The following is a 10937-nucleotide window of genomic DNA, read 5'->3' on the forward strand; positions in this document are numbered from 1 at the left end:
TGTTATTATTTTCTGTTGAGTCTGAATGTACCTGTCTCCATAACTCACTGTCTTTGTTACATAACAAGGTTCTTTTTTTTTAAAGAATATCTCATGCAACCTCGAGAAAAATGTGACATGTTGTTCTCTTGAGTTATTTTATGATTAGAAATCCAAATGTCCTATTCTCTGTAAATATTGGGAGTACAATGTTATTCATCTACCATTCCAGACTACATTGGTTAAAACATGTAGACAACACAGCCAATATTTCTTAGATCTTGACAGAAAAATCTTGTTGCTCTTTCCCAAAGCCTTCGATGGGAACAAATAGTTGGCCATACAGCCCGCATTACAAATGAATAACGTCATCCCACCATGGAGGGATATAAGATTATAGGCCGTTTCAGATTGAAGGGCTGGACCAGGTAGACAGGCTGTCATTTACTCACTAACAACAGCTATTGCATAACAAAGGATCACACGTGAAATGAGAAAGTAAGAGAGGTGTCTGTGTGAAGTCCACAGGCCAGGCGTGCTTCAGTTGGTACAGCTGAGAAGCATTACGGCTCCAGCACTTTGGACTTTGATGTAAATCGCCATCATTTGAGGTCGTTCCCATCAATGTTTGCACAGACTTGGTGGCTTTACAGCTAAGGGGCTATGCAGCAAGCAGCAGCCATTACTTGTACTGTACTGAGTGGCAAGTCTCAGCATCAGATAGAAAGATCAAATACTACCTATATAAAGATATTACCCTAATCTTTCCACAACTGCACAAGTACCCCTGAAGTTCATGTACTTGGCAGCAAAGTCACAGGATGAAGGGAAGTGTCAAACACATACATGCAGTAATCTGTCCATCTGCAGGTGAGCAGGGTAGATCTGCCTCCAGAGACTCTTTGATGCTTTCCTGATGGATTAGCATTGATCTCAAACAGTCTGTGGAGGCGCATTAGAGAGACTCTCTAATCAGATTTCAAAGAGCTAACACACTCAAGTTGTCAAGTTATAAAGCCCCCTGATATATTTCACACCCGTGTGCTTGTAGATTTACCTGGTAATCTATTCTTTTGAGCTATAAAAGGTGTATTCTCACATCCATATCATGAACATACACACCCGGCCGCACCTCTTTCCTAATCAGCCCCTCAGCCTGCACCCAAACAAAAGGTTGCGTTTAAGATAACTGCGCTTCAAAGCCTGCAGCGCCGGGGCTGTGTTTAAAGGGGACAGCGTCTAAATGCTGGTTCGGCCTGGAAACATTACAGTGTGACCACCGGCCAATGATTTCATGTCTTGGGAAATGCATAGTGTTCTATTTAAACTCTAAGTAAACTGCAGTTTATCCCACCTACTCTTTCCAACACTTTTTCTCGTCTTCTGGTGACGTTCTCAAGTCTTACATCAGTGCTGTGTATTCTACTCCTACTTGGATACGGACTCCATTTACTCATTCTCTGACTTATCTACAAACACTGTCCAACATCTTTAAACACAGGAAATGGCTTTCCTAATCTGATCATCCTTTCACAACTGCATTATTGGAGAAAGAAATCCGCTCTAGTGATGGGGGTGTCACCACATTGCTATTTCAACACTAGCCTGATGAAGTGGAGAAACAAAATTCTGGCATCATCACAGTGTATTAGCGTGTGCCTATTTAGGGTGTTCAGCGAGAATCGTTATACTTTTCAGTTCCATTTTGATGCCAACACCTTCTGTAGAAAGCATACCCCGTGGCGGCTCAATTTCCAGTTCAGTTTTGAGTCGCCGAGAGGCTAAGCTTGGCTATAAACTGTGACGCGTTTACAAAGAGAAAGTCCATACTGAAGCAAGATAGTTTTACGAAATGTAATAAACTAAATCAAAACGCGGTAACTATGGACAAAACGGTCAACAGAAAAAATGACAGCACAAGCTCACCCTCTGTCATCCGCACTCGACATGAAACAGGTGACTTATATAGACAAACCACACCCATGTGACAATTACTCGTTAGGGTGAAGCTAAGTGCAATAAACGCTGATAAATATATTTGTAAATGGCCAACAATTAACTTTCATGAATTGAAGTCGGCTAACGTTGTCGTAGGAGCAGCTGGACAACACCATGTTAGGTACCAGAGTATCACACACGCTCTGTCAATGGGAACATAATTGATTATCGTATTAGTCATATCCGATTCTCTGTGTATAAAATGAGACCGTCAGATGTACTAAAGTGCGTTTCCATCCATCTATCGTTCTGCCTGCGCCACCACGTTGTCTCCGTCTATGACACACGCCTGATGAAACTCTCCAGATGTCCCTCTCCGTCATTTATCTGAACCGTCCCATAACCCTTTGGCTCTGTTCCCTTTCCATAGGAGAGCCAGACCTCAGATGACACACAGTGTATCTCAGTAATAACAGCGCACACGTCAGCGGTTCGAAAGAAACGTCAGGTCATGCTGTTGCTTTAACTGGAAAAATGCTATCAGATTAAAACAAATAGAAATATGTGTATCTGTAAATCGGCAAATCGTTTCCTCATTCCTTCCAAACAACCCACATGACTGTTATGTAAGCAATGCATCCGTGTAACTGGAGCTGAGACAAAAATGACGAAACAAATGTAAAAAAATGCAAACATTTCAGCTATATTTAAAAATGTCTAGTAATGTTTAATATGATTTTCCAGTGCTGTCCACTGCCTGCTATAACAACTTCCGTTACATGATTTATGAGAAACGTTGTCCCTCCCTTTCACCATTTCTCATCTTCCTCTCTTTTTCTTTTCCTCCCTTGGTGTTCTCTCAGCCAGATGCTCTCTCACCCGGGACCCTCCCACTCGCTGCTCACCTCTTTGTGTTCAGAAGGAATGTAAATGATAGTGATTTTGGATGCAGGGTGTGACGCTGGAATTGACTTAAGTGAGGCAGAGCTGTGATAGTCTTATGTGATCATCTGTCTCAGTGGGTGCGTTGGCGTGACATCACTCCCCCCCCACCCAGAGCGCTCACTGGGGGCGTTTTGGGATACTGGACAAAAGCTTTTTCTAATGTCTGCTCACTTCCTGTCCATGCGTGCATCCTTTATTAATGTAATGTAATGCAGTGACTTGGCAACTGGCCTCACATTGTCTCTGAATTAAATTGAGAAGAAGCAGACTCATACCATTTAGTCATCACGTCATTGCTTCAATATCTCAGAGATTGTTGTATGTCCTCCCAACATCTGTATTTGTTGTCTCAACATTATCATCCCTTTAAAAGACATGTTTTATCTTGGCTATGTGTCATCCTTTGGTCTCCTGTGGGTTGCTTTGTCACTAGAGAATGATTGTCCTGGGGAGGAGGTCATATGTAATTGAATTGATGTCTCATTTCCACTGCATGGTTTCAGTTTAACTTGACTCACTTGTGGAACCAAATCCTTTCCTAGTATGGAGCATAGTGATTGTAGTACACACATAGAATACAGCTTAGTTTTTCAACATAGTACACATAGTAGTGTACACAGTAGTATTCTCATATAAAGCATAGACACTATAGTCAAAACAGTAGTGTACAATGTGTACTTTTGCAGTTGTGTGATAACAGTGATTATATAATAATGGACGGATTGTGCAGGATGTCCTGTGTCTCACTAGTTCGGCCAACTTAAGGTAATGGAAACCAAAAAAGACCAAGAGAAATTAAAGGTGGGGTAGGTAAGTTTGAGAAACCGGCTCGAGATACACTTTTTGTTATATTCCATGGAATGCTCTTAACATCCCGATAGCAATGAATATCTTAAAACTCCATAAAAAAATGTCATCTGTGGAAGCTGTAGTACTGTAAAAAGCACGACCAATCATTTTAGCCGGCCCAGCTAAAATAACTGGATGGCCTACCTGCCTGTCAGCCTTCCATCTGTGCACAAACTTATCTCGTGCCCTCATTGGTCATGTGCGCGTTCGTGTGTGTTGGAGGAGGGGCTCTGTAAGGAAGTGGCAGATTTTCTCCGGTTGTGTATTTTCAAATTCTAGCGCACTCGAGCTGGTTTCTCCAAAATGACCTACCCCACCTTTAAGTACATAATTTAAATAGTTTGATTTCATGTAAAATCGATGGAATAAAGGAATACATGAATACATCCATCTCCATATGTGTGTACTGAAGCCCGTAAACGGATAGCTGTCCCTAGTATTCTTTAGGTCACCTTTTTGATTCTGCAACCTGGTTTGAAGAGGTCAGATCTGCTCCATTTTGTAGCTGCTTTAACCGTGACTTTACACCAAGCCACTCCATACAATCTGAAACCTCTCAGGGAAGCAAATGAGGGAAGGAGCATGTTAGGGATACTGTAAAGTGCAGCCATGGTGTTTCAGTGTCCCTGTGACAGAAAACACTTCTAAAGTTGATGAAGTGCACTGGTGGGATGTCAAGGGGCTGCGTGAAAGCCTCCCATCAGCAGCGTTATTAATGGAAGGCCTGAATGTTGGACTTTAGCCCGTCTCTTGTCTGGGTGATGTCACCGTCTGCAGAGACACGACTAGTCTCACCTCAGTGACTGAACACAACAGATGGCTCACATCTGGAGGGATTCCAGAGAGGCATTTTAGCACTGAGGATTATGAGCTTTAGCTTTGTCCAGTGTTGATGAGGATCAATGGTGATTCTCTTTTCTTTTAGTGCAATTAGCTCTGGCAGGATGCCTAGCCTTGAGAGGTTTTACGAGATATTTCAAAAATGTAACATCTGGATCTGTAAATACACTTCTGTCCTCTTCTGTTCTGAGTTATCCAATGAAATGTTAAAGTTGTATTATTTAGCTGCCCCATTAGATTTGTGTTTGGCGAGCAAAGTCTTTCATTCTTTTTAAAGATAGTTATACAAGGAAGGATTATGATTGATCTCTGCATGCCACTCAGCTCCACCTGTAGTTTGGGCTTAAGCTCTAAAACATTGTCCAAATTAACCCTAAAATAACTTTTTGAGCCAACTTCCCATCAAATGCCTACCTTTCAACATTTAGTCTCACAAATGCGCACTGAGCCGTTGTGTACAAATGGTTGTATATTTGTGTGTTGGCTGTAAACAAATGCCAAATCAGTTTTTCATTTGATCCTAAAAATTGCATTTCATTTCACTCTTCCCAGCAAAAGAAAAGCTTCCAATTGAAATGCAATATACAAATTTGGATGCCATCCAGTCCCTCTGAAACGACACCAAGGCCTAACTGAGCAGAAAGGATAAGCAGCTGAACCCGTTTTTTTTATATTCCAGGCTGAGCATAAACTGGCTTTAAAATACGGCTTGTCGAAATGTGAGCTCATCATTTTCTTTGTTTAAAAAAAAGGAGTGGGCTTTCGAAATGAGCTCATGCTGTACTTACATTAAATTAAAGAGATCCAGGCATAGCATTTATTCTCCCTCTTGTGTCCTGACTGCAGGTACTCTGGTACACTGTAACAAAACATCAGTGTCTTTCTGAAGGTATGAGATAAGAAGCCTGGCTTTATTCATCCAGGAGACTACAAAATAAATCATACGTGAAACATTGAACGTTACACTCGGCTCTTTCCAGAAGCCTCGTAAGGGTTTTAGTATCCAACCTTCCTTGTCTCTTTGCTGACAGGCGTACTTCCTCTTTCTCCTACTTCACTAGAGGCTCTTGAAACGGGATCGACCCTTCAAACCGTTTTTCCGCCCTTTAGTCATACAACCCACCCAGCCTTTTCTGCCAGCACTATTTGCTTGGTTTCAATCCCACATCTCTTGAGAAGTCAGCCACTGGACTTTGACAAATGTCTGATTTCATCCCTGGCTTTTATTGTGTACAAGCGATCTTAAATCCTGCTGCAAAAATATTATCTCCCCACGTCTTAATCCTTTAATGTTGCAATGATATCAAACAATGTGCCAGCGTTCACTGTCGCTGCCAGGTCAACCCAACTCCAGGATTTCTAAGTCAAACTAAATTGACTGCTTAACTACATTTTGGAAAAATGCATTGTAATTGAGGTTTTGGGCTAGGATCAGAAAGGCAGTTTCACTCTGGAAATGACTTCTAGGATGAATGCGGTTGGCTGTTTTGGGCAGAGGAAGGTGGACGTTTTATTTTTTGCAGCTAAAGAAGTGTATTCCACATCGTCGTCGTGAATATAACTTATCAAGCAGTGGCAAATAAGTTAGCTTGGCACTGCTAGTCTCCCTCCATAAAAAGGCTACATTTGGTTTTATATTAAGTCATGCATTGTATTGAGAGTTAAATTACATTCTTGCAATGTTTTACGTAAAAGATTGCTCTTTTATGAAAAATATTTCTCACAAAATGACTCACAGATAGTTTAAAAAATGTCCTCCCTCTTTGCTATTGAGGGATAAGGTGTGTCTGAAAAGATAATGTTTACCTTTGTAGCTCAACCCTGAAAAAGAGCAGTGCCAGCTATTCTCCAGCCTCATAAGCTAACAGGAAAACCTTCTCATCAATCATCTCCAGCACCTTCCATCGGATCTGGGCTGAGGGAATTTAAAACCCAACCGTGGCTCTTATTTCCTGGGCAGTCTGAGAGTCTTGTCAATATCCCAGGATGCACTGCGACAGGGTGGTCCCTTTGACAGCTCTCTATTGTTCCCTGCCAAACAGTCAATCCCCAAGTTTAAAATGTCGGTTTCCATATCACATCCTGACACTGGACCACCTCAGTCTCGACTGGTTCTCTCGCAGTGATTTTGTCACCCCCACGATAACCATAAAGTCACTTCTTACTTTCTCTCTCTCAATATTTGATACGTAACGCGGGGATTTTAACAGTTAAAAGTTGATGATGAATGTTAAAAAATGTGCAAATACAATTCCAACTTCCTTAGCTGCAAATAAAAGGCTGTATTCACAAGTAACTGCCATAAACCTTAAATAGTAGCTTTGTTTTTTCAGACAAACTTCGTCAGGGAAAAGTAAATGAAGCCCTATAAATGCCCCTAATGAACAGTTACCACCTCCAAATCAGGTGCTTCCTGAAGTTACATGAGCAATTTCAATTTTACACAGTTCCCATAAAATCCCTCCAGACACAATGACTCAATAAATAATATATGTGCAGTTAAAATAGCAAAAGGTTCAAAGATAAGCTAAATCTCCATCCCCTGTGTGTTCATACCAAACTATAGCTTGATATAGACTTTTATACTTCTATGTTGTTTCGTTTTGTGTGGTTGTGTTGTTTTACCCAGTTGAGGTAAAGGTGGTGTGGAAAGCTCCAACACAGGAAAGTGAAAGCAACAATGGTGGCATACAGTAAATCACTAATGCTGCAGAGGAAGAAAGATAACCAAAAGAGGTATTTTTTGCGCCAAATTACAGTCCCATGGGTGGAGTTTATCTGACTCTTCCTCCCAGTGGGTGAAACAGGATATGAGGTCATGAGTTGTGTTCAAATGAGCGTATGTATTAGACTCATCTGCCATGGTCTTGCCGTAAAAACACATTTTCTAAATATAGACGTCTCCACAATTGGACTTCTTTTTGCGCCCAGTTTAACTGAACGCAACTTAAATGACCTTTTTCATTGGCCTATTAGACTATTGGGCCTGATACAGCAGTGCAGCAATCCTGTCTTTGTTCAGAAGCAAATGGGTAAAATGTCACCACCATTGATTAATTTTCCCTGTTTGCACAATTCATCGCTGCCCTGTCCCCATAGCCCATTCACCACAATGAGACATTTGAGTTGGCAGATCTAGGCAGGCTCTTTCCTCCTCCATATTTCACTCACTATCTGGACAGCTAGTTGGCCGGCAGCACAGGCTCAGTCTCATTGTTCAGACTCTGCAGCTGCCAGCTACAAAGACGTAATGTGCAACTTTCTCGCTGTCGCTTCCTTCCAGCCTGACAGGACGGCAGGGAAAAATGGCTTCCCTTTGCCATGTTTTGCCAAGCTGTAACTCAAGAAGGTGTCTGCTAGAACAAATGTGAGAAGAAGGTAAATCAGAGAGATTAGTTCTTGCTGGCGGGTAAATGTATCCTCCGCAATGTCAAGCTTACATGTCATTCTTTGGGTTTCGCTGTTGTGTGTTGCAATTGAGTTTTGCCATCTTTCACTGTCTCTAGTTCTGACAGAGGCCATGCATGGTTCACAGCAAGCGTAGAAATGTCATGCTAACTCTACATTAGCCGCATTTTTCCTCATTGACCCTGGCCCTCCGCCCTCGGTGCTATTTCCTTTCACAAATAGAAGATTAGCTCATACAACACCCCTGCAGATTCCTAGTCACCACAATCATTTGTCAAGTTCTAGTCAGTTTTTTTACCCTGACAGACGTTCGAAGTCACAAATATGCTGCTCAAATGCTCTGAGAACACTTGGCTGAGGTCATTTTACCATAACAAAGATATACCTGTTTTGTCCTTGTTTAATGAAATAATATCTTAAATTCTTGTTACAGGAAAGGTTATTTTTCCACATGGTTAATGCAGATAATGAGACCTCATTTAGGACAACACCTTCTGCACTCTTTTGACTTTGAAAAAGCTGATTTAATAGATTGCCTGAAAGTGCTCCACACTCACTTTAGGAGTCTGAATCCTAAACTGTGTTTTTTCTCACGCTTACAGAGAATTGCAACATTTAAGTTCTATTTTAGGCTTTTTTTCTCATTTATAACAAGTTGGAAACAAGAAGTAAGTCTTACGTCCTTGCGGTCGGTGAGGTCTAATCGCTGCATTCTGTCAGGGAGATGTAATCACATTACGCCATGGAATGACTCTGGGCCAGATTACCACCTAGTTTGCAGATGTAGTGGACTAATACTAATACACACACTTTAAGGAAAGGGTGTACACATAAAACCCTTTTCATGTGAGTGCTGTCTGTTTTATGTTACTGCCTTTAGTCTTCTGATGCACCACTCCCAGCACATCTGCAGTGCAGAGTTACTCCTGGTGCACCTTGTCTTTTTAAAGAATACCTTCATATTTTGTGTATGAGATAACTCCATTTATCAGGAAATCATGAACTGCTTAAGCTGTGTTCAGGGGGCCGTGCTGAAACCAGAACAAAACAAGCATTCAGTCCATGATATTCAAAGGAAATGCTTTGCTTAGAGACACGACACAACAGATCCAAAAGGCAAAGCTATGAGCTCATTCCTTTCACCTGTGAACAACAGCTTCCCTCATTATCTAAAAATCCAAAAAAGGTAATTTGTCTGATCATGCAATATGTTTATTTACACTACTGCTTACAAAAACGCTTTTCAAGCATTATAAAGCGTTTATTTAAACCCTCCAGACTAAAACATTTTTGAATGCAAGTTTTCTTAAAATCGTTTTTTTAAATACATAGCTTTAAAATAAATCACAGTCAATGTCTTCCAGGTTTTGGATAAAGTTGTGCAATTAAACAGCTTTTAAGGTGAAGTGTAAGAAAAGGAGGATCAGTTGCCTACTCTTAATCCTGTCAACCTTACAGTTACAGTACAGTCAGATACATGAGCGTGAGGTGGAGGTGGCAGTGGAGCAATCTGCTCTTTATCTGGCCAAAGAAGAAAAGGGAATGTTGGCCAACCAGACCCAATCAGCTCAGTAGCCACTGACGTTTACAGTACACAAACCAAACAAAAAAAACAGACTCATCCTCTGCTGTTACGCTCCTGTTATCCCATTTATATTCAAAGAGTTAATGCGCACAAACAGATAAAGCTAAACCTCTCACTCTACTCTGGTTTTTGAGCAAGGTACTGACGCATTTCTCAGAATGTGTTTTGAGAGGAGGCTGCGTGTCACATGTGTGCTCAGAGGGTGTCCCTGAATGTGTCGTATCCGTGTGATTCCTGACCTCAACATGCTGGTGAGGCTTCAAAGCGTAGAAATATCTGAGTAGCGTCATATAGAGAAGTCAAAGTAAGCTGTCCTTCCCATAAAAGGAAGTGTTTGACGCAGAAGAACTGTGTGTACTTTCCCGTACCAGCCTTTAATAAACAAGACTTTTTTTTTAGAAGATATATTTGGAAACTGAGCAGACGATTTCTCCATCTATTCCTCATATCAAAATCTGGCCTTGAGGAGGAATGTATAATATGCATTGCAGCAGGCGGAAATATGTTCAGGAGGAATACAGGTGTGCTTCAGGAAAGCCTCAGCCATCACATGTCAGCTTACTGATAACATCCTAACAACGCATAGGTGAGGACAGATCTGTGTATATACAGTGAAACAGCTGCTGGACAACTTCCTCACAATCTTGTATAACTTTATCATGCAGGGTTCACAACCTGCCTCTGAGGTGAACCTGCAGAGACAGGATCAGTGATAATTAATAAGCAAAGATCACAGATCGTAAAAACAAATCTGTTCAGTTTCAAAGAATAGGGCAGGTCTTGATAATAAGCGTCTGAGAGACAGTGAGGACATCGCGGAAGAATGTCCTCGATCTGATCCACATGAGTGATGTCACTGCTGCAGTCAGCCAGATGGCATGGAGATATATTGTGTGCCCTGCGAACCATCAAAATGGAGGGAGGTCATGTGGTGTCACGTTAGCAGCTACCGTGCTTTGTATCTACAGTAAGAAACACTCAGTGATAATAACTTGTTCTTCGGCCAGTCAATTACGTCAACGCGCTTTTGTTTCATATCCTCTGCGGGCTGTTTTCCCAGCGCTTTGTTTCTATGGCAAATTAATAACTGTTGAGCTTCATCATGATGACTAATTGAATACAGGAAATAAAAATATTTTTGGGGGAAACTACGCACATCTCATTACTGTTAATCATGTAAGGAAATAGATGGACATCCAACACCCCCGCACATTTGATTCATGTGTCATGCAGCCTAGGATCATATTGACATTGATATGGCCTCACACAGTGATTAGATTTTAACATACAGCGGATGGACAAAATAACAAACTCTGCAGTGACGACCACTTTTGGTTAACGTTTCATTTCTGTTGAGACTGCAAGACACTATCAGACTATAGGCCAATCAAAT

The sequence above is a fragment of the Trematomus bernacchii genome, unplaced genomic scaffold, assembly GCF_902827165.1.
Source record: "Trematomus bernacchii unplaced genomic scaffold, fTreBer1.1, whole genome shotgun sequence".
NCBI classification, from domain to species: Eukaryota; Metazoa; Chordata; class Actinopteri; order Perciformes; family Nototheniidae; genus Trematomus; species Trematomus bernacchii.